The 26,525-nt window shown below is 32.0% G+C and overlaps 1 protein-coding gene and 1 long non-coding RNA gene across 3 annotated transcripts in view; both read right to left on the bottom strand.

Moving 5' to 3' along the window:
• Samuel (SAM-motif ubiquitously expressed punctatedly localized protein) overlaps positions 1-26,525 on the bottom strand; it is a 532,479-nt gene that overhangs the window by 75,373 nt on the left and 430,581 nt on the right. The gene's annotated exons all lie outside the window — the stretch shown is intronic.
• Positions 5,113-6,682, bottom strand: LOC142225958 (uncharacterized). The gene is made up of 2 exons (XR_012719538.1): positions 6,583-6,682; positions 5,113-6,493 (listed from the first exon to the last, which is right to left on the bottom strand). It is a non-coding gene; the product is annotated as an uncharacterized LOC142225958 (long non-coding RNA).

Genomic DNA, 26,525 nt, shown 5'->3' with positions numbered 1-26,525 from the left:
ATATCACAAAAATAAGTAAATAATTTTCGACAAATTCAAGAAAATTTATTAGACATAATTAATTTTTTTTCATTTGTTCAAGAAAATTTTGAAATTTGAAGGAAAAAATCGGACTTAAAAATTGCAAGAATGTGTTTATTGATATACGAAGTTTAGTAAAAGTTACAAATTTAAAGAAATAATGAACTAGTTTGTTAGAAATACGAATTTAGTATATCTTTATGCTTAGTTTATGTATAATTTTTTTCCCATTTTTAGTTAGTTTAACTGACGTACGCAAAAACTTATTAGAGTAAAGGAAACTTTCTCCAAACATAATAATTCCATGAACTAAAATAAAGTTAAAGTGGCTTTAGTGAAATAGAGAGTTCACTTTTTGTGAGTGTAGACCACGAGGCCAATGTTTTACTTCGAAAATTTACCCGCTTGAGTACATAAAATTGGCAACTTTTAAGCGCGCTGTACTTTGTTTATAAATGAAATTAGGCAACGTTTCTTTTTGGTTTTTTGTTTTTTAATTCCTCTAACGAGGATTGTCTTCGGCTGTGTGCGTGGCCAGTAATCTCGTCTGGAAGTAGAACTGATTGACTGTATGTGTTGTTTGGACATTAATAGTTATTGTACTAATTGAACGGCGATGGGAATAAGAGCTGCGTAGCTCAGTGGGTAGTGGGTTTGGTAACCAACTTTATGGTCCTCGGTTCGAATCTCCGTCCAAGCAAAAAATATTTAATAAACAGTTTTTTTTTATATATAGTTTGTATTACAGAAATAGGTGCTAAGAACTAAATAAACCTCGTGGAAGTGAGAACATTTTTATTCCCTCCACCATAGGATGGGGTTATATTAACTTTGTCACTCCGTTTGTAATACATCGAAATATTGCTCTAAAACCCCATAAAGTTTATATATTCTGGGGCGTGGTGAAATGTTGAGTCGATTTAAGCATGTCCGTCCGTTGGTTCAAATCACGCTAACTTCCGAACGAAACATGATATCGAGGAGCAAAATTCATTCGATTCGTGTTAGTATATGGTCTCTAACAACCATGCAAAGATTGCTCTATATCGGTTCATAGCTATATATAGCCCCCATATAAACCGATCCCCAGATTTGATCTCCGGAACCTCTTGGAGGAGCAAAATTCATTCGATTCGGTTGAAATTTGGTACATGGCGTTAGTATATGGCCGCTAACAGCCATGCAACAATTGGTCCATACCGGTCTTTAGTTATATATAGTCGATGGCCAATCACACAAAAATTGGTCCATATCACCAAAAATAATCTACCAAAACTTTATTTCTATAGAAATGTTGTAAAAAATAATATTTCTATAAAATTTTTTGCCAAAATTTTATTTCTATAGATAATTTTGTCAAAATTTTATTACAATAGAAAGTTTTGTCAAAATTTTATTTCTATAAAAAATTTTGTCAAAATTTTATTTCTAAGGAAATTTTATCAACATTTTATTTCTATAGAAAGTTTTGTCAAAATTTTATTTCTATAGAAAATTTTCTCAAAATTTTATTTCTATAGAAAATTTTGTCAAAATTTTATTACTATAGAAAGTTTTGTCAACATTTTATTTCTATAGGAAAGTTTGTCAAAATTTTATTTCTATAGAAAATGTTGTACAAATTTTATTACTATAGAAAGTTTTGTCAAAATTTTATTTCTATAGAAAATGTTGTACAAATTTTATTACTATAGAAAGTTTTGTCAAAATTTTATTTCTATAGTAAATTTTGTCAAAAATTTATTTCTATAGAATTTTTTATATATAGATTTTTGTTTATCTAAAATTTAATTTGGAGGTGAGAATTATTTTTTTGGGTACTGCGTCGATATCAATTTTACTCTTTCAGGAACTTTTACGAATTACGTGGGTTGCAAAAACACTTGCCAATAGCAAGGTATCTTAAAACTTCTTAACACCGTCTTCTTAATTGTAAGTTGGTTTGATTAAATTTGACAGAAATAAAATTTTGAAAACATTTTCTATAGAATTAAAATTTTGACAAAAAAAATTGACAAATGTTGAACAAATTTTTTATAGAAATAAAATATTGACAAAATTTTCGATAGAAATAAAATTTTGATAAAATTTTCTATAGAAATAAAATTTTGACAAAGTTTTCTACAGAAATAAAATATTGACAAAATTTTCGACAGAAATAAAAAAAATAAAATTTTGGCAAACTTTTCTATAGAAATAAAATTTTGATAAACTTTTCTATAGAAATAAAATTTTGACAAAACTTTCTATAGAAATAAAATGTTGATAAAATGTTCTATAGAAATAAAATTTTGACAAAATTTTCTTTTGAAATAAGAACGCCTTCCAGTACCAACTTACAAGTTACAAAAATTAAATGTGATTTCTTTCTGGTTTGTTGAAGTACACGGATGTCTTCCAGTACAAATTTGTAATGATTATCAAAAATTATCGGGTTCTCGCCAATATGTTAATTCAGTTAAAAATGTACGAAGTTGTTCCATACAAACTACAAAAAAATTGAAGAACTTTTTTTCGTGAAAAGAACGAAATCTTTCGTACTTTGAATGAAATTTGTCGTTCCGTTTACAAAGAAATTTGTTTCAGGGAAGTCAAGATACAAAATGCCAACAATATTAAACACAATTTTATTAATTTTGTAGACTTTTTCAGAACTATTAAAACCAAGTAAAACAAAATTTTCTTTCATGTCAGGATATCCAATTTTAACTCTAAGTACAAATCGACTTTTTTGAAAAGTCGATCGACTTTTAGGCAGGGAAAAAACTTTATATCAAAGAAATGGGTCTAAAAAACTTGGATTCGTATTTGAAGAACATGAAATCATTGGCCTCAAAACAATATTTTCTTGAGTGTGAACTGAGTAAGATCGACTTCAACATTCCCTACATTCAAAATTAAGTGAACACTATATTTCACTAAAGACAATTTAACTTTATTTTTCTTAATGCAAATGCGTACGTCAGTTGAATGAACTAAAAAACGCGATAAAATTAAGCGTAAAAAATTTTCTAAATTCGTACTTCGCACAAAATAGTTTATTATTTCTTTAAATTTGTAAATTTTACTACAATTGCGACCATCTTGAATTTATGGTACTAAAGACATTCTTGCAATTTTGAATACCAATTTTTTCCTTCAAACTACAAAATTTTTTTAACAAGTGAAAAAAAAAAATAAATATGTTTAGTCAATTTTCTTGAATTTGTCGAAAAACATTTACTTATTTTTGTGATACCGGCGTGGGGTCAGCGTTTGTAATACTGTTTAGTTAAAATTTTCTAAAATAAACAGAAAGTTTTCTTCCTGGTTCACTGTTTTTTTTTTCAGTGTAGTTTTGCTTACAAAACGTCAAAATGGACCTTAGGAATTGTAAAAGCCTCAGTCAGCAATTGCAAAATTAATTCACAAACAATACGACATTTCAAATAATCAAAAAATTTGTGTGGTAATTGCGAGACCCTTCAAAATATCTTTCACTTAATTACATCCGCAATTTTTTGTAAAATAAACAGTACAGACTAAGATTTTATGGCCATCTTCCAAACCCAGCAAAAAAGTGTCCCAAAAAGTATTGAAAATGTTATTTTTCGATCCAGAAGTGGTTTGAAATTGGCGCAGAAGCGATGTATTTAACATGGGCTTGTCATAGGATGGATGTCCACCATTTCAACGGCCGATGCGCTGAACTTGCATAACATATAGTTTGCTAATATTTCAGCCTGTTTTGTAATGCTATTAACGGTGCGTATTTGTAAAATAATGATTCTTTTTTATACCCTCCACCATAGGATGGGGGTATATTAACATTGTCATTCCGTTTGTAACACATCGAAATATTGCTCTAAGACCCCATAAAGTATATATATTCTTGGTCGTGGTGAAATTCTGGGTCGACCTGAGCATGTCCATCCGTCCGTCTGTTGAAATCACGCTAACTTCCGAACGAAACAATCTATCGACTTGAAACTTGGCACCAGTAGTTGTTATTGATGTAGGTCGGATGGTATTACGTATAGCCCCCATATAAACGGACCCCCAAATTTGGCTTACGATTGCTCTAAGAGAAGCAAATTTCATCCGATCAGGCTGAAATTTGGTACACGGTGTCAGTATATGGTCTCTAACAACCATGCAAAAATTGGTCCATATCGGTCCACTTTTACGTATAGCCCCCATATAAACGGACGCCAAATTTGGCTTGCGATTGCTCTAAGAGAAGCAAATTTCATCCTATCCGGCTGAAATTTGGTACATGGTGTTAGTATATGGTCTCTAACAACCATGCAAAAATTGGTCCACATCGGTCCATAATTATATATAGCCCCCATATAAACGGACCCCCAAATTTGGCTTGCGATTGCTCTAAGAGAAGCAAATTTCATCCGATCCGTCTGAAATTTGGTACATGGTGTTAATATATTGTCTCTAACAGCCATACAAATATTGGTCCACATCGGTCCATAATTATATATAGCCCCCATATAAACCGAACCCCAGATTTGGCTTGCGGAGCGTCAAAGAGAAGCAAATTTCATCCGATACGGATGAAATTTGGTGCATGGTATTAATATATAGTCTCTAACAACCATGCAAAAATTGGTCCAAATCGGTCCATAATTATATATAGCCCCCATATAAACCGATCCCCAGATTTGAACTCCGGAGCCTCTTAGAGGAGCAAAATTCATCCGATCCGGTTGAAATTTGGTACGTGGTGTTTATATATGGCCTCAAACTCCCATGCAAAAATTGGTCGATATCGGTCCATAATTATATATAGGCCCCATATAAACCGATCCCCAGATTTGGTTTGCGGATCCTCTAAGAGAAGCCAATTTCATCCGATCAGGTTGAAATTTGCAACGTGGTATTAATATATGGCTGCTAATAACCATGCCAAAATTGGTCCATATCGGTCTATAGTTATATATAGCCGATCCCCAATCACACAAAAATTGGTCCATATCGGTTCATAATCATGCTTGCCACTCGAGCAAAAATAATCTAGAAAAATTTTATTTCTATAGAAAATTTTGTCAAAATTTTATTTCTATAGAAAATTTTGTCAAATTTTATTTCTATAGAAAATTTTGGCAAAATTTTATTTCTGTAGAAAATGTTGTCAAAATTTTAATTCTATAGAGAATGTTTTCAAAATTTTAAATCTTTTGAAAATTTTGTAAAAATTGTATTTCTATAGAAAATTTTGTCAAACTTAATTATATACGTATTTAATCGGCCATTTTAAGTTTAATATATACCACGTATGGACTACGTGGTATAAATTACGGTATTAGGAAGTTTTAAGATACCTTGTCATCGGCAAAAGTTACCGCAACCCAATTAATTCGATTGTGGATGACAGTCTTCAGTAGAAGTTTCTACGCAATCCATGGTGGAGGGTACATAAGCTTCGGCCTGGCCGAACTTACGGCCGTATATACTTGTTTTTAACTATTAGTGTTATTATGTACAAATGTTATGTACAAATAAACATGGACGAAAAGACTGTTTTCATATATTTCGGTGTAAAAATTATAGATTTGGAACTCAAATATTTAACATATTACTTTTAAGTGCAAGCATATAATGGTCATATAGACTACCCAGCAAAAAGTTTCGAAGTTGTTCCAATGGCACAGCTTTAAATTCACTTCTTAAAATGCCCGACCAAAGATGTCCTACACAGCAAGTTATTTTAATTCACTTTTTTCATATTTTTAAGGGTTAATTTTAACTTTGTTTAACACCACTTCAGGATCTAAAACTAACATTTTTACTATTTGTTTGGATACTCTTTTGTTGCTGGGTAGCATAACATATTTGCGACATATAATAAATACATTTATTAGATCAAAATATTATGTTTCACTCATTAAAAATATTTCGTAGTTTGAAGAACAAATTGGAGTTCAAAACTGCAAAAATGTCTTTAGTGTTATAGGAATTTAAAGATGGGTGCATATTTCGTAAAATTAACAATGTTAATAAATTCTGAACTATTTTGTGGGATACATGAATTTAGCTAATCTTTATGCATCATTTCTGTATGATTTTTTACTCTGTTTTAGTTAATTTAACTAACGTGCGCAAAAAATTATTAAAGTCATCGAATCTATCTTAAAAGCTACTAATTTCACGAACAAAAAATGAATTAAATCGGTTTTGCTGAAATATTGTAACCACTTTTTTGAGTGTGAAGAAAGAGATAAATTGGCTGGATTTTGACGAAATTTAATGCTGATTCCAAAGATTTTGTCTTTAAACTAAAGATTTTTGGTAAAAATAATTGCGTGTGCCGTGACTCGAACCTGGATTTTCTGCTCCACACGCATTAACAGTCGCCTTATCACATTGCACCACCGTCGGAGTTTCCATAACAACGTCTTAAGATTATTTTAAGACTTTTCATGCGTAAAGAAGAACATCATAGCCAAGATTGCATTGGGAACGGCGTTGATAAAAAATGCTAAAATATAAACGAGATGGTGGTAATCATGTGTGGCATATATCTAGCGTTAGTTTTGGGGACGCGTCCTCAAAATTCACGATGCGTACCCTGCTGTCCTCATAACTAACGGTGCGTAGGAAATCGCCGAAATAAATGGAATATGTGGTCCATATAGTGCAATGTTGGGTTAGATGAGCTTAAAAAGATGTGGAGAATATTTCAGACTCGTAAAATCATATATATTTTTGTGTCCCCAAAATTAACGCAAGGCATACATATATATATATATATATATATATATATATATATATATATATATATATATATATATATATATATATATATATATATATATATATATATATATATATATATATATATATATATATATATATATATATATATCAATCGCATTGTCTGAGGACATTTTTTTCATACATCGCTCGTGCGAAAAGCTCAAGAACAAGGACACTTCAAACACCGCAAAATGGAGGATATTTTGGATAAAGAATTTTATATTTCTAACGTTAAACAGGTGATTGATGACGTCATTCACAATTGTATTCCGTGTATTTTGGCCGACAAAAAATGTGGTAGAAAAGAAGGATTTTTGAATCCTATTCCAAAAGGTAGTGTCTCTTTGGACACTTGGCATATTGATCACCTGGGGCCGATGCACTCGACACATAAAAACTACAAGCACATATTAACAATTATTGATGTTTTTACTAAATTTGTGTGGATATTTCAAACAAAGTCTACAACAACAGTAGAAGTGATAGAAAAAATGAAAATAATCACAACAACCTTTGGTAATCCAAGACGTATTATAACAGATAAAGGAATAGCATTTACCTCGTGAGATTTTCAGCGAATACTGTGAATCTAATAACATTGACATGATCCATACTACAACTGGCGTGCCTAGAGGAAATGGACAGGTGGAGAGGGTACATAGAGTTATTATATCTGTTTTATCGAAGCTCAGTGTGGATAACCCCGAGAAATGGTATCAACATATCAGCGTTACTCAACAATATCTGAACAAAACAACACATAGATCTATAGGAACATCGCCATTTGAACTAATGATAAGGGTACCAATGAATACAAAATATGACTTACATATTATGGAAATTATTGAAAAAGAAGTTGCTGAAGAATTTCTTCGCGAAAGAGAAGAATTGAGAATATCCGCAAAAAAGCAAATATCCGATGTTCAATTGGAAAATCGAAAATCATTTGATAAAAAACGCAAAAACGCTACAGATTACAAGATTGGAGATTTAGTATCAATCTCAAGGACCCAGTTCGGAAGTTGAATGAAACTTCGAGCCAAGAATTTCGGACCATATGAAGTAATAAAATGTAACGGAAATAATCGATACGACGTTCGGAAAATAGATGACCACGAAGGACCAGGAAAGACATCAACAAGTGCTGATAATATGAAACGCTGGAGTAATGAAGTATAAGATATGTATATATATATATATATATATACAGTGAGCGTCATAATAAACTGTACATAAGCATTTGTATTAAAATACCTTTTATTTTAGCATTTTTATTTACGATTGTTACAAAAAAAATTTGTTATTCTAAAAGAGGATTTAAATCTTAACTTAAAACTATAAATAAAAAAAATTAAAAACTTAATACAAAAAAGTGTACAGAACAAAATTAAGATATATTCCATTTTTTACGCGTCAAAATAAAGTGTACATTTTACATTAACTAAAAAATTTTGAATTGTTTAGTATTTGGTTGCTTTTCCTTTTGCTTTTATAACGGCAGCAAGTCTTCGGGGCATCGATTCAACCAAATTTTTGGTTACGTCTGGTGGAATTTTCTGTCACTCCTCCTTCAAAACAGATTTTAGCATATCCTTGTTAGTGATTATTCTTTTTCTTATTTGACGATCGAGGTGCTCCCATAAATGCTCGATTGGGTTTAGGTCTGGTGATTGGGGAGGATGATCTAATATGTTGGGAGTGTGATGACGAAGCCAATCCTTAACTATCTTTGCAGTGTGCTTTGGATCATTATCTTGTTGGAAGATCCATGATCGATGTAGGCCTAATTTTTCAACACTAGATGGCAAATTATTTTTAAAAATATTAAGATAGTCCGTTTTATTCATGGTATTTTCAATAAAAACCAAGTTCCCAACTCCATTAGCTGCCATACACCCCCACACCATAACAGAACCCCCTCCATGCTTAACTGTAGGTATTAAATTTTGTTCCGCATACTCCCTATTCGTTGTTCTCCATACTTTCACAACTTTTTTTTCCAAAAACCTCAAATTTGCTTTCGTCGCTAAACAGAATGTTGTGCCAGAAAGAAACTTCTTTATTCTCGTATTTTTTTGAATAGTAGATACTTTTTTCTGATTGACTGGCGATATTAGGGGTTTCTTTCGAGGTAAACGGCCATGGAGACCATATGCATGCAGTGCTCGTCTTACCGTGCTAGCACTTACTTTTGTATTTTTTCTAGAAGAGACTTCCTCCGATATTTTTACTGCACTTTTAAAAGGATTCTTCTTTACATCACGCACTATAGATCGTATTTCGACCTCATTTAAAACTCTTGGTCTGCCTGCACCGGGACGATTTTTCACTATTCCAAATTTTTCGTGCTTATCAATTATATTCTTAACAGTATTATGACTTCGTTTTATAATAGACCCGATTTCACGAAGAGTCTTGCCTTCTCTTCGAAGATTTATAGCTAGTTTTCTGATATCTGTGGACGTTTGTCTGCCCATGTTTGGAAAAATAATAATTTACTATCGACAAAAGATTATACTTGAACAATGGCGTCCAACTACTATAAAAATCAATAGAGAGTTGAAATAATGTACCAACGTAACCAACCAATCGAATATAACGGCATATTTGGAAGTCCAAAGCCGCTCAATTATTACAGAAATAAGATGTACACTTATTTGTGACGCGTAAAATATATCATATATTTTGTTTTTGTTTTAAAACTCTTGTTTTTGTAATGTTTTGTTGTTTGTTTTTGTGTTAAATTAAGTTTTGGATACGCTATAAAAAAAAACATAAAGTTTGAAATAAAATAAAAAATTTAAAGGGTGAAACGAAAAATTTTTTTAATAAATAATTTTGTACAGTTTATTTTGACGCTCACTTTATATATATATATATACATATATATATATATATATATATATATATATATATATATATATATATATATATATATATATATATATATATATATATATATATATATATATATATATATATATATATATATATATATATATATATATATATATATATATATATAAAGGGTGATTTGTTAAGAGCTTGATAACTTTTTAAAAAAAAAAACGCATAAAATTTGCAAAATCTCAACGGTTCTTTATTTGAAACGTTAGATTGGTCCATGACATTTACTTTTTGAAGATAATTTCATTTAAATGTTGACCGCGGCTGCGTCTTAGGTGGTCCATACGGAAAGTCCAATTTTGGGCAACTTTTTCGAGCATTTCGGCCGGAATAGCCCGAATTTCTTCGGAAATGTTGTCTTCCAAAGCTGGAATAGTTGCTGGCTTATTTCTGTAGACTTTAGACTTGACGTAGCCCCACAAAAAATAGTCTAAAGGCGTCAAATCGCATGATCTTGGTGGCCAACTTACCGGTCCATTTCTTGAGATGAATTGTTCTCCGAAGTTTTCCCTCAAAATGGCCATAGAATCGCGAGCTGTGTGGCATGTAGCGCCATCTTGTTGAAACCACATGTCAACCAAGTTCAGTTCTTCCATTTTTGGCAACAAAAAGTTTGTTAGCATCGAACGATAGCGATCGCCATTCACCGTAACGTTGCGTCCAACAGCATCTTTGAAAAAATACGGTCCAATGATTCCACCAGCGTACAAACCACACCAAACAGTGCATTTTTCGGGATGCATGGGCAGTTCTTGAACGGCTTCTGGTTGCTCTTCACTCCAAATGCGGCAATTTTGCTTATTTACGTAGCCATTCAACCAGAAATGAGCCTCATCGCTGAACAAAATTTGTCGATAAAAAAGCGGATTTTCTGCCAACTTTTCTAGGGCCCATTCACTGAAAATTCGACGTTGTGGCAGATCGTTCGGCTTCAGTTCTTGCACGAGCTGTATTTTATACGGTTTTACACCAAGATCTTTGCGTAAAATCTTCCATGTGGTCGAATAACACAAACCCAATTGCTGCGAACGGCGACCAATCGACATTTCACGGTCTTCAGCAACACTCTCAGAAACAGACGCAATATTCTCTTCTGTACGCACTGTACGCATTCGTGTGGTTGGTTTAATGTCCAATAAAGTAAACTGAGTGCGAAACTTGGTCACAATCGCATTAATTGTTTGCTCACTTGGTCGATTATGTAGACCATAAATCGGACGTAAAGCGCGAAACACATTTCGAACCGAACACTGATTTTGGTAATAAAATTCAATGATTTGCAAGCGTTGCTCGTTAGTAAGTCTATTCGTGATGAAATGTCAAAGCATACTGAGCATCTTTCTCTTTGACACCATGTCTGAAATCCCACGTGATCTGTCAAATACTAATGCATGAAAATCCTAACCTCAAAAGAATCACCCTTTATATATATATATATATATATATATATATATATATATATATATATATATATATATATATATATATATATATATATATATATATATATATATATATATATATATATATATATATATATATATATATATATATATATATATATATATATATATATATATATATAATATTCTACACTCTTGTTAGAATATAGGAAATTTTCCTATATTTCTTTAATCTACCTTTTGCGCGTGGGTTATTTTTTTCAGTTGAAATCGTGTTGTTATGGTATACAGAGTGTAATTTAATCTGAGAATGTTAAAAAATAAGACACAATAAAATCTATCAAATATTTGATGTTTTATATTAGTGAGCACATTTTTCGGGTTTTATTTGAAAATTTTGAAAATCAATAACAAAACAATATATGTCTATAAAACTGCATGATAGTGTTTAAAGGATGAAACAAGAAAACACCAACAGAATAACAACCCCTTTATTCGTTTTCATATTGGAATCTTCAATTATCAGATAATATTTGGTGACGCTAACCTTTTGTGAAAAAATTGATTTATGATTTTCGTATTAAAGTGTAAAAAAGGACAAAATCATTAGGCACCAACTTATAAAAACTGGAAGGTAGAAGTTGCAAAAATTACATTTTACACACTGAAAAAACAGTGAACACACTAGGAAAGAAAAATTAGATTACAATTAGAAAATTTTATCTAAACTGTATTAGAAACGCAGATGTCACGCTGATTTTTTTAAAATAAGTAAATATTTTTCGACAAATTCAAGAAAAATTATTAGACATAATTAATTTCTTCACTAGTTAATGAAAATTTCGTAGTTTGAAGGAAAAAATTGGAGTTAAAAATTGCAAAATTGGAATACTAAACTAATATTTCAAAGCCAGTTGACGCGTTTGATTCTTAATAAACTATTAAATATTAATAAAACATATCTTTATTGAAGAACTGCGTCTATATAAATAAATAAAACTGTACTAAAAACGTACCTAACCTAGGTTAAAGTGGCAGCCAGATTAAGTTTCAGGCTCACTTAGACTATTCAGTCCATTGTGATACCACATTTAACTAAAAGTACCTATTACCTATGGGCACTTCTAGTTTTAACCATTGGACCTTCTCTATTATTTTCTTTTGTTGAACTAATCAGATTGTTCCAAAAATATTAGCAGACTGCTTAAGTTAACGTTTTCCAGGTCCGCCAGTAATATAAAGCTATATGCTTCTAAAATTCGCTTACGGCTTACACACTCAGGACACTGCAGGACACTCACACAAGATGTGTTTAATTGATTCGTTTTCCTACGCATCATGACAGCTCATACAGTAGTCATTATACTTCGCACCAATAGTTTTTGCAAATTCGCCTATCAGGCAGCGACCCGTTATAGCAGATATCAGGAGTGATATCTGGCGTCTTGAGATCAGTTTTCAGTTAGCCAGAGGCATACCAACACATTCTAGTTCACCTAGTCTTTCTAACTGATCTGCTTCGCAGTTCCTCGGTATGTTCCTATGGCCAGGCACACATAATAGGTGAATATTGTACTGCTCAGCCATCTCGTTGAGAAATTTGCGGCAGTAGATGACCGTTTTCGAGTTAAGGAATACAGAGTCCAAGGATTTCATTGCAGGTTGACAGTCTGAGTATATATTAATGCCAATATTTACTTCTCAGCCAATTCACCACATCTCTTATTGCTAATATTTCAGCCTGAAAAACACTACAGTTATTAGGTAATCTTTTCGCTATTCGAAGTTCCAGATCTTTAGAATATACTCCGAAACCCACTTGTCCATCCAATTTGAAGCCATCAGTGTAGAAATCTATATATCTTTTATTCCCCGGGGTCTGTATACATCACGCCTCACTGTTGGGAATTAGAGTTTCAAACTTTTTGTCGAGAAGTGGTTTCGCCAGAGTGTAATCCACTACGTTAGGCACATTAGGCATCTGGCATTATTTTGAGGACCGAACTGTGACCGTAATTTCTTTCCGACCACAGCGATAGTTCGCGCAACCGCATAGCCGTTGTTGCAGCTGACTGTTTGTCCAAAATGTCTAAAGGCAATAGATGCAGCATGACATTAAAGGAATCTGTTCCTGACTTACCTCCAACGTCTCCTCACTTGACATTGTCCAATTGACGTCCGATGTTTTAGTGAAACCTGGAGCGGAGTTAGTGGATGCTAGTACCTTCCATAGTCTGGAAGCCTATGACGTATTCTCAATACTGCTACAGTAATCATTCCAAGAGTTATTGTGAACCCTTCTCAGTTCTGGTTGATATCCTCTCAGATTCATCTTGTAAGTGTCCCAATCCTCCGAAGCTCTTGTGGACTTTAAGTAAGCAGCTCTAATTTTGAAGTAAAAGGTTTACCACAAATATGTAAGATTTGTCCACATTAATGAAAAAATGTTCAATAAAATCATTCCATATATGAATCTAATTCAGTTAATTTTTTATTCTGCAATATAGTGGTATATAAGTGTAGGAAAATGTTAACTGATATATAGAATGCAAACTACGGTTTATATAAGCCCAAGGAGTTAAATCGGGACCCATTTATGGTCCTCAAAAACCTCTAGATTTAAAATTTCAAGCAAATTGAATAAAAACTACGGTTTCTACACGGAGGAAAAAGTGTGTTTTTTATATGTTTGGATACAAAAATAAGATGTTTGGGACAATAAAATTTAACACAATATGTGTGGGTACAAGAATATTGTGTTTGAGAACTAGTATATTATGTTTGCAATCGATATGTTAATATGTTACAACGTGTTTGTTTACGTGAATAAATTTTTTAATACAAAAAATGTTTGCACAGAAGCATATAATTCTTACAACGAACGTCCAAACACGATATTTTTGGGAAAGTTACACTAACAATAGAAATAATACTTACCGCGTTAAAATATAATTTTACGACATTTAAAAAGATACATTTTATGTTTTCAGTAAAATTAAACTTAATTCCCAGTTTTTCAACCTACTCGAATTTGAAATTATTATTTGGTTGTGGTTGTCACCAATACTTTTTGTTTAATTGTTTAATTTGCACACAAAAGTATTATTTTTAATTTCTAAGATAAAAAGCTACAATATGCATTATTCCACACTGTGGAACAGGGCATTATAAGTTAGTGCATATGTTTGCAACACCCAGAAGGAGACGAGATAGACACATGGTGTCTTTGGCAATAATGCTCAGGGTGGCTCCCTCAATCGATCTAGCCATGTCCGTCTGTCTGTGAACACATTTTTGTGATCAAAGTCTAGGTCGCAGTTTAAGTCCAATCGCCTTCAAATTTGGCACAAGTTCCTGTTTTGGGTCAGAATAGAACCTTATTGATTTTGGAAGAAATAGGTTCAGATTTAGATATAGTTCCCATATATATCTTTCGCCCGATATGCACTTATATGGACCGAGAAGCCAGAGCTTTACCCTGATTTGCTTGAAATTTTGCACAAACTTTACGCTTGGTCGTATAGTCATGTGTGCAAAATTTGATTGAAATCGGTTCAGATTTAGATATATCTCCCATATATATCTTTCGCCCGATATGGACTTATATGGCCCAGAAGCCAGAGTTTTACGCTAATTTGCTTGAAATTTTGCACCAGGACAACAATAAATACTATAGTCAGGTGTGCCAAATTTAATTGAAATCGGTTCAGATTGAGATATGGCTGTCATATACATCTCTCGCCCGATATAGACTTATATGGCCTCAGAAGCCAGAGTTTTAGCCCAATTACAATTAGTAGTGTAGTCAAGTATGCTAAATTTTAGTGAAATCGGTTCAGATTTAGATATAGCTCCCATATGTATCTTTCGCACGATTTTCCGTCCACAGAGTTCAAAGTTGTAGTCCGATTTACGTGAAATTTTGCACAGGGAGTAGAATTAAAATACTAAGTATGCATGTCAAATTTGGTTGAAATCGGTTCTTTCTATATAGCTTCCATATATATGCTTTTCCGATTTGGGCAAAAAATACCAAAATATCCACATTTTCCTTATAAAATCGTCACTGCTAAGTCGAAAACTTGTAAAAGTGAGTAAAATTTTCCTTTATTTCTAATACATATCTATCGACCGATAAATCATAAATACACTTTTGCGAAGTTGCCTCAAAATTGGTTCAGATTAAAATGTTTCCCATATTTTCTTACTAAAATAGTGTACCATCCCAGGGCATTAGCCGACTTAAATTTTAAGTCTATAGATTATAAATCTTGTTCAGATGGAGTCAGTCAGAGAATGTATGTATTTGGGATAAAAACCTTTATATGTAGCACCCAACACATTTGACGGATTTGATATAGTATCGAAAATGTGGATTTACAACGTGGTGCAGGGTATAATATAGATTAACATTGTCTTCATGTAACCTGGAAATTACGTACAAAATCTAGAAGTGATTGGAAAAATAATATGTGCGAATATAAACAAATATAAATTTACAAAGTTTGGAGTAAACATATATATGTTGTGATATAAGACTTCGCCAAAAATTTGATATGCTTAAGTGAAAATATTATTTAATTTGAATATTAAAATGAGTATTCGGAGAGAATACTCATTCGGAACCAAGAGAAAAGACGAGAAAAAACGAGCATGAGTTTGGTTTATCATTTTCGCATTACGGGCACACTTTTTTTTGTTTCGCCAAAACAAATCGGAACATAGGACGAGTAGTCAAAATATTCAAACAAAGGAAATTAAAAAAAAAAAAAAACAGTGGCCACTATACTCTGAAAAAAAGCATGACCGGTTCCAAAGATTTTGTCTCTATTTTAACAATTGGTATTGATTCCGAGCCAAAGAAGCGGAGAATTCAAGTAAGGATACTTTTAAGACACAATTCTCTTTTAAATGTGGGTTTTTTGTACTTGACTCTACGAAGCACATTTTAATTTTTTGCTTTTTCAGCTTTTTTTATATGCTATCAAAGTCCGTTAAAAACAAGATTTCCAGTAGAAATTACGCTATGTTTCAAGTAAAAAATGTCTTTAAAATAAAGTGTTGAAAAACATGTCTTATTTTTGAAAGATTTTTTGCTTTGTAGTCAAGATGCAAAAATATAACAAATTTCAGACAATTTCGTTAATTTTAAAGAATTTTTCTGAATTATTAAAGTCAAGTTGACCTTAGTCCAAAAATATTTTCTTTCATGTTATGATACCAATTTTTAAGTCAAATCGCTTAATTATAAAGACAACACGACTTCATTGATAAGTTTATCGACTTTTGAACAAGGAAAAAAACTTTATATTAGAGAAATGCGCTTTCTGACATGAAATCTGTGGCCTCACGACAATATTTTTTCAGTGTACTCTTTTTAGAGTTGTGACACTAAAATGAAAACAAGGGGAACAGTGAAAAATTAAACAGTAAGATCTATAAAAACAAAGTTTAGTTCCTCTTTATTAATAAGTAGTTCAAGAGGAGTTGACGGATACTTTCGAAAATAAAAGAGGGCATTGAGTTCGAGTTTTGCCGCTAAAAATATTTCCCATTTTGGCGGCAAAACCCGAATCGGTAAAACCAGAATAACATTATAACTCTTTTCGGCAAATTGTATTATAACTTGGTGGGGAATGATCCAAAGCAACAATTGAATAAGTTTATTTTCTTTAAAATAATGCCAACTTTATACCGGCCTTAAAAGTGAAATTAAGTACAAAATTATTCGTTAATAAAAATTCATATTTATTTGTATTTCTAAATTAATGGTGTTATATGCTAGCAAACAATTGTTCACATCTAAATAAATTTATTTGTTGGTTGTAAAATTATTGTTATCGTTAACTTTAGGATTCGATGGAAAAATATTTATATATGTATATACTCGTCTTCACGCTCTTCTTTTGTAAGAGTTTTTGAATTTCTTCGTAAATTTCAAACTTGATACAAAAACCTTTTTTTTGTTACAAACATTTTATGTTTGCAATAAAAAAAATAATATTTGATTTGAACTCAGTCCATTTCGTTTATATCAAGCACTGTTCTTCTCTGACTTTAAGTCTTTTATAAGACACACTTTACAGTTTCGTAGTAAAAATTTAATATAGTAGTATCTAATGTTGAACACCATTTCGGGATCTTCCGAACGTATGTGGAATATATGTAAAAAAATAAAAAAATGTTTGGTGTTCGGTCGAAGCGGGGATCGAACCCAGGACCCTTGGCATGCAAGGCGGACATACCACTGATCCACGTCGCCAACAAATTTATGTTTCTGATAAACAATGTTATGTTTGCATCGGCTCGTGGGCGCCGCAAGCTATGCTATACTTATAACGACAATTATCTATTGATGACCATAACAGCTACGTAGCCCAGTGGAAAGTGTGCTGGCTTACAAACTGTGTGGTCCGCTGTTCGAATCCCCGTCCGGCAAAAGATAAAATTAAAAAAATATATAAAATTGAATAATTTCTTCTATTTAGTTTTTATCGCTCCATTTGGTAGTGCCTCCATATAGACCGATTTCACTTCTTGAGGGTACAAAGGCGCACTGATCATGAAAGTTGCTTGAAACTGAAAGTAAAATTTCCAAATATATACATTTTAAATTTCAAATCTACATTATCAAGTAACCCGTTATATATTATCCTGTAACACGCTACGGCGAAGAGTTTTCAAAGGTAACTGCTATATTTGATTCATGGTGGTGGTATTTAAGATTCAACCTGGCCGAACTTACTGCTATATATACTTGTTTAACTTAAATTGACTATACCAGACAAAACAAAATAATAAAGGAGATTTAGTTATTGAACTCAATCATAAGTTCCACCACAGCTTTATTTCGTAAACTTCAAACATTGCCATCGGCAAGTGCTACCACAACCCAAGTAATTCGATTGTGCATGAAAGTCTTTAGCGGATCTTTGTGCGCTTGTATATACTTGTTTAATTTTTTAAAAATGGAAAATCCTAAATAGGTTTTCAAATTCGATATCACAACTATCGATAGTGATATCGACAGTTGTCAGCTCTAAAACATACTCGATCTGGGCAATATTTGTTAGACTTCTACAAAATCTATCAATGTTAGTGTGGGAAACAATTTTTAGGCAACTACGCAAAAGTGTATTTATGATTTATAGGTCGATAGACATGTATAAGAATTCTTACAAGTTTTCGATTTTACAAGAAAAATGTTGGTATTATGGCTATTATTGCCGAAATCAGAAAAACATATATATGGGAGCTATATCAAAATCTGAACCGATTTCAACCTGTAGTCTCCCCCAATGAAAGACTTATTTTTATATTTTGTAGAAATTCAGTTTATTTCTTGTGATTACAAAGTCAATTCTTGAATGGAAAAAAATGTATTTGAACAAACAAAAAAAAACTAAATTTATAAAATTCAATGTGTACTGAGTTGATAGTAGATATTTCAAAAACAAGTAAAAATAATAACAGAGTGTACCTACACCACGCCAAATTGGTGAGGATTGTTGAGAGGAATGGGATGAGATGGATAACTTCACATAAAACTATTATTTGGATAATTGATGCTAGATTTCAAAAAATCCAATTTCTAGATTTGATACGTTGTCTCAAACCGTGCACCAGAAACTTCTCCCCGATTTGTAATACATCCGATTCTATTGTCTCAATCAAGATTATATTGTTGGAATTCAATTGCAGTTATTTTGATTGATGCTATCGCTTATTTCTTCCTTCTATTATCTTGCGTTCATAACTCGACTATATTTAAAATTAATGTAGGTTCAATCGGGCAGGATCGCCAAATTTTAGTCTCCCCAAATGAAAGACTTATTTTTATATTTTGTAGAAATTCAGTTTATTTCTGTGTGATTACAAAGTCAATTCTTGAATGGAAAGAATGTATTTGAACAAACAAAAACACTACATTTATAAAATTCAATGTGTACTGAGTTGATAGTAGATATTTCAAAAACAAGTAAAAATAGTAACAGAGTGTGCCTACAAACCAAATTTCAAAAATCAGGCTGAAATTCTGGCCCAAGAGCTACATATATCTAAAACTGAACCGACCAAAATCAATAGGGTTCTCTTCTAACCCATACCTGTGCCAAATTTGAAGTCGATTGGACTAAAATTCCGACCTAGACTTTGATTACAAAAATGTGTTCACAGACAGACAGACGGACCAAAGACACCATATGTCTATTTCGCTTCCTTCTGGGCGTTGCAAATATATGCACTAACTTATAATACCCTGTTTATAGCCGAGTCAAAAAGGCCTTTCTGGGCCTTGGGCAGAGTACTATAATATTATAACTGAATGTCAAGCGGGTTTACTCAACGGTTAATAACATATACAATTTAGCAAGAAATTATATGCTTTCTTTGTAGATTTCAAGTAATTGTGGATGTGGTAATAATAATATTCCGTAAAGGAGGACGACTGAGTAGGGAGGGTGTCTGGCATTATAAAGGGAAAACGGTAAAATACCAAATGAGTACAAATATCTTGGCGTTACTATCACTACCAAAATGTAATTTAGAAATCGAAAACGGCGCTAAACAGTACGTCGGCTATAAGGAAATTAATCTTAACAAAAGCTAGAATGTCTATCAAGCAGTTTGTCGGGCAATATAACTATACACAGCCCAGGTTTGGAGATTTTTGTCGTTTGAAGAAGTTGACAACCTTGAGCGTTACTTCCGAAAAAAATCCTTAAAATACCAAGCATTACACCAAATTGTGTGTTGAAGTTAGAAAGTTTTCTAGAAACCTGTCTCGTATATACATTAGGTCTTCGCATGGCATACATTAAAAAAGTAATGTTCGAATATAACGACCAACGCACGCTAAAAATGTTAACCCCGTTCCACACATTAGCGTAGCTAGACAATTTTCCTAGGGGGGGCTATAGCCCCCCTAGCTAACACTTTATAGACGGAACTTATAGGTGTTTTATTTCATAAAATTGAATAAAAAACAAGGAAAGTCTAAAGTCGGGCGGGGCCGACTATATTAACCCTGCACCACTTTGTAGATCTCAATTTTCGATACCATATCACAAAAAAAAATCGTCAAATGTGTTGGGTACTATATATAAAGGTTTGTCCCAAATACATACATTTAAATATCACTCGATTTGGACAGAATTTGATAGACTTTTACAAAATCTATAGACTCAAAATTTAAGTTGGCTAATGCACTAGGGTGGAACACAATTTTAGTAAAAAAATATGGGAAACATTTAAATCTGAAGCAATTTTAAGGAAACTTCGCAAAAGTTTATTTATGATTTATCGCTCGATATATATGTATTAGAAGTTTAGGAAAATTAGAGTAATTTGTACAACTTTTCGACTACACTGAAAAAAAAGCATGCCCGGTTCCAAAGATTTTGTCTTTACTTTAAAAATGTTGGTATTGATTCCGAGCCAAAGAAGCGGAGGATACAAATAAGGATAATTTAAAGCCACAATTCTCTTTTAAATTTGGGTTTTGTGTACTTGCTTCTAGGAAGCAAATTTTAATTTTTCGCTTTTTCAGCTTTTTTATTCTTCATATGCTATCAAAGTCCTTTAAAAACGAGTTAACGACAACTTTATTTTCTAAATTAAGACTCGACTTCCAGTAGAAATTATGATATGTTTCAAGTAAAAGCATTTTTAAAATAAAGTGTTGAAAAACATGTCCTATATTTGAACGATATTTTGCTTTGTAGTCAAGATGCAAAAAGACAACAAATTTAAAGACAATTTCATTAAATTTTAAGAATTTTTCTAAATGATTAAAGTCAAGTTGACCTTAGCCCAAACATTTTTTCTTTCATGTTATGATACCCAATTTTAAGTGAAATCACTTAATTATAAAGACAATACGACTTCATTGAAAAGTTTATCGACTTTTGGACAAGGAAAAAAACTTTATATTACAGAAATGCGTCTTATATGCTAAGCAAAATTTGCATTCGTTTTTTAAAGACATGAAATCTTTGACCTAACGACAATATTTTTTCAGTGTAAGCAGTGGCGATTTAACAAGAAAAATGTTGGTATTTTGACCATTTTTGTCGAAATCAGAAAAACATATATATGGGATCTATATCTAAATCTGAACCGATTTCAATCAAATTTGGCACACATGACTATATTACTAATTGTACTCCTAGTGCAAAATTTCAACCATATTGGGCCAAAACTCTGGCTTCTGGGGCCATATCAGCCCATATCGGGCGAAAGATATATATGGGAGCTATATCTAAATCTGAATCGATTTCAACCAAATTTGGCACGCATAGCCACACTGCTAAATCTACTCCCTGTGCAAAATTTCAACCAAATTGAGCCAAAACTCTGGCTTTTAGGACCATATTAGTCCATTTCGGGCGAAAGATATATATGGGAGCTATATCTAACTCTGAACCGATTTCAATCAAATTTTGCACACTTGACTATACTACTAATTGTACTCCTGGTGCAAAATTTCAACCAAATTCGGCCAAAAATGTGGCTTCTGGGGCCATATAAGTCCATATCGGGCGAAAGATATATATGGGAGCTATATCTAACTCTGAACCGATTTCAATCAAATTTTGCACACTTGACTATACGACTAAGTGTTATGTTTGTACAAAATTTCAAGCAAATCGGTATAAAACTCTGGCTGCTGGGTCCATATTAGTGCATATCGGGCGAAAGATATATTTATATGGGAGCTATATCTAAATCTGAACTAAAATCAATAGAGTTCTATTCTGACCCATATTAGGAACATGTGCCAAATTTGAAGGCGATTGGACATAAATTGCGACCTAGACTTTGATCACAAAAATGTGTTCACAGACAGACGGACGGACGGACAGACGGACATGGTTATATCGACTCAGGGACCCACCCTGAGCACTATTGCCAAAGACACCATGTGTCTATCTCGTCTCCTTCTGGGTGTTGCAAACATATGCACTAACTTATAATACCCTGTTCCACAGTGTGGCGCAGGGTATAAATAGACATCAAAATAACTCGACAATCAATTTATAATAAAGCAACTAAAAGTACCCTACGGGAAATTGGTGCAAATTGCCACTGACGGACCTATCACAGAACTGGTACCTGTTCTCCAGTTAGTTGCAATTTTCACATTTAGTGAAATAAAATTATCAGAATAACCTTTTGTTCGACATATTATAAAAGTTTTTTTTTTTTCATTTCGGGTTCGATTAGGAGCCCAAATTGAAAGAGATTTCTAAGAGTTTGTCCGAGACTGGTTCCTGAGGACCTGCTTATGGGTTTCTCCTGCTAAATTGTCCCAGGACGTGTCCTTTGGGATGAGTCCAAGACTCGTCCTAAAATGTAAGTTTACTCCGTCAATGACAAACCCATGTTAAAGTGGACGGTCCCTTACATACGTTTCGATCAGAACTGGGACTGGTCCATACACACCAGGGACTAGTCCTGTACCAGTTCTGTGGTTGATCCATTTCCCATAGGGTATTTCCACACTTTCCCAGCAAAAAATTGGGAGTTCTAAAGGCACAACTTTAAAAGCACTTCCAAAAATGTCCTCACAAAGAAGTTAACTATTTAACTACACGCTCACAAAAAATCGCTTCTGTAACATATACTCCCAAACATATTTTGCTTCAAGCATATACATTTTTGGGTATTGCCCAAACATTTATATGTTTGATCTCTTCCAATATATAATATGTTTGAAAGCATATTGGTCTAAACAATATATGTTTGGGTAGTCTAAGTTCCAAACATTTTGTATTTTTGCATCCAAATTCAATAATGTTGTCTTCCAAAAAACAATATGTTATTATGTGAACATATAATATGTTTGGAAGCATTTTGCACCCAAAAATATTATATGCTTAAAAAAAATTCTCCCAAACAATATTGTGCTCAAAATTTTATTTATTTATTTATATATTTACAATCATAATGAATTATGAAAATAAACAGGTAATATAGGTGCTAACAAGATAGGTTTTCGACCTAAATGCTCAAAATTTTGTTTCTGTCCAATTGTATATTCCCCCACATCTTTCTCACTTCCACGAGATTTTTTAGTTCTTAGCACCTTTTTCTGTAATACAAACATTGTAGAAGAAATTATTCAATTGTATGATTTTTTTTATTTTAATTTTACCTTTTGCTGGACGAGGATTCGAACAGCGGACCACACAGTTTGTAAGGATCAAAGAAGTAGCAGATCAATTGCCCAAGGAAAAATAAAATGTTAATTTTGTAATAACAAGCAACAACCACCAACTTAATTCAATATCGCTCCCTGTTAAATAACGCTCCAAGCTACTAAACACATATATGTTTATAGGCTATTTCTAAATTAATATATGTTTGCATCCAAGCATATTATATTTACAAACATTTTATGTCCCAAACATAATATGTTCTAACATATTAACATATATGTCCCAAACATGTTATGCTAGTTTATGAACATTATATGCTTGCACTCAAAAATATTGTGTTTAAAAATTTGTGTTCCAAACATATAATGTTTATAGCCAAACATATGAAAAACAGTCTTTTTCATCCGTGTACACAGGAAGTTTTTTTTAATGCGTAGTTTTTTGTTTTCTTTTTTCAAATAGTTTAAAAAAAGAGTAAGAATAAATCAAATGGTACAAATTATTCAAATTTTGCCACAAAAATGCTAAATCCATTATAGAAAAATCGATAATATTTGAAAAAACGTTTCAAACAAGCGTTAGAATGCATTCAAAATCATAAAAAGTATAAAAATTATTTATTTGGGAAAATATCACAAAATTTTTAATTCACATTCAAAACACTGAATTCAGATCACACCTTAAGAAGTGATGCAAATTCATTGCAACGGTTGTTGAAACGGTGGACATTCGTTCTATGACAAGATCATATTACATTCATCGCTTCTCCGCCAATTTTGTACCACTTCCAGACCCCAAAAGAACATTTTCACTTCTTTTTTGGCGACGCTTTTTTGCAGCATTATTAAGATATTAATTTATGAAAGAATAGTTTTAATATCAATTACTATTTTTTATTCAACTAAATCATAAGTTCAACCACAGCTTTATTTCATAAATATCAGACTTCTACCATAACCCAAGTAATTCGATTGTGCATGAAAGTCTTTAGTGAAACTTTGTGCGTTGTACGAGTATATACTTGTTTAATTTTTATAAAAATGTATAATCGTAATTAGGTTTTCAAATTCTGGGGGGGCTAAAATTTTTCTGGGGGGTCTAAGCCCCCTCCCCAGAGGACTTCCTACGCTTATGGTTCCACCGTGGTGCAATGGTTAGCATGCCCGCCATGCATACACAAGGTCGTGAGTTCGATTCCTGCTCCGACCGAACACCAAAAAGTTTTTCAGCGGTGAATTATCCCACCTCAGTAATGCTACACACAAAAACAAATTTTTTGATTTCAATCACGAAAATCGCGGATTCAATCATTTTTTTAATTGAAATGTCTTCAATTACGAAAATGATAGTATCAATCACCCATTTTGATTGAAAACCAACACGATATTCAATTAAAAATTTAATTGACTTTTGTCACGGAATCAATTAAGTGTGATTGAATCAATTAAAAACGTGAATGATTTTTAACATAAAATTCAATCACAGTTTTAATTGAATCAATTAAAATTGTAATTAATGTAATTAATTAAAAATTTAATTGACTTTTGTCACGGAATCAATTAATTGTGTGATTGAATCAATTAAAAACGTGATTGATTTTTAACATAAAATTCAATCACAGTTTTAATTGAATCAATTAAAATTGTAATTAATGTCGCGACAAAAATTCAATCGATTATTTGATTCATTCAATTAAATAATTAATTGAAATTGGCTATAAATTTCAATCAAAAAATGTATATATTGCGACCCCAAAATCGTATTTAGTTTTATTTGAAATAAAAGAAAATATGTGTTTCTTATAAAACATATTTAATATTTTATTATTTTTCGAATTATGTATTAGAAAAATAAATTTGGTTCTTGTCATTTGTGTTTTGTTCTAACATAACTTACAAATACAATTACTATCAATAACAACTATAGGGTGAAAAAAATAAATTATATAATTCATTATCTTCCTTATAATAATAACCATGTCAGCATGTTCCTTCTAATATGTAGATGCGCCGAGATTTCCAATAAATCAGCAACATGTAAGCTAAATTATTTTTTCTGAAAGTAAACAGAATAATTCGAATTTAATTTTGTTCAATTAAAAGCTAATTTTGTTAACCATTACCTGGATAGAATATCAAGTTCAATTCTTAGTTCCAGGTTGCAGATTTATTATCTTCTTTTGCAGTTGTAGTCTTTTAGCATAAAAAGGTGTATTAAGGAGCTCGGTAATTTAATTTTAGTAACAATTCCTTTCCAAAATTTCCACACATTGAAATCGTCTATTAAAATTTGAACCAATCAAAGACAAAAATAATGGGAAAGCGATGTAATATTTGGTATTATATTTATGATACTTTGCAAATTCTGGAAATAGAAAAAATATAAATTGAAAACACATATTTTTATTATTTTCGGATATTTTTCATATTTTTAAATCCAAAAGAAAGAACTTTTTTACCATTACTTAATTCAGCTCATTAGTATATATATCAGATATACTGCTCTCTACTTGGGTTCAAACTGAAAAAGGCAGGTAAAACAAAAATACAATTTAATGCCAACGCCACTTCGCAACTTCAAGGTGAATCTTCCAACAAACCCATATCGCTCTTGGTTTTAAGAAAACTAGGAGTGAAATAAATTTATAATTTTAAAAGATCAATACGGTACCCACATTTTATTGCAAACATATTCTTATATATTTGATAAAATGATGGAGTTGATGGGATTGATTGGTCAATTTCACGAAATAAAATTGGTCACTAAAAGAAATGAATAAAAAATATATTATTTCAGTCCGTTTAATGTAAGCAGGCTTCAATGGAAAGCGGTATTCACGATTCACAATTTCTTACCTTTAATAAAAGTAGATTGTTTTCCATTTTTACAATACCACAAAACACAAACACAGGTAATTTCAAATGCGTTCTCATATATATTTTTTCCAAACTTTACCACGTTGCCATTTGTTGTTGCACACTTTATTTATTTCAACCCGTTGCTATGATTTGTTGTTGCGTTCAAAATATTTATGCACACATTTTGAGTGCAGCAGACAGAATGTCGCCAATCATGTTTTTCAATTTACACGAAAAACAAAAACCCAACCGTTCGTTACGAGTTACTTCCACAGACTGATCTCTCCATCATACATTGTTGAATTAATACCCATTCTCTTGTTCTCTTTTCGCTCTTTCTATTGCTCAAAATTATTTAATTTCAATCACAAAGGTGATTGGATCAATCACATGTGTAATTGGAAACGGAAAAAATTTCAATCACGTTT

Source organism: Haematobia irritans, chromosome 2 (genome assembly GCF_050003625.1).
Source record: "Haematobia irritans isolate KBUSLIRL chromosome 2, ASM5000362v1, whole genome shotgun sequence".
NCBI lineage: Eukaryota > Metazoa > Arthropoda > Insecta > Diptera > Muscidae > Haematobia > Haematobia irritans.
This window is presented reverse-complemented; position numbering and strand designations above follow the sequence as displayed.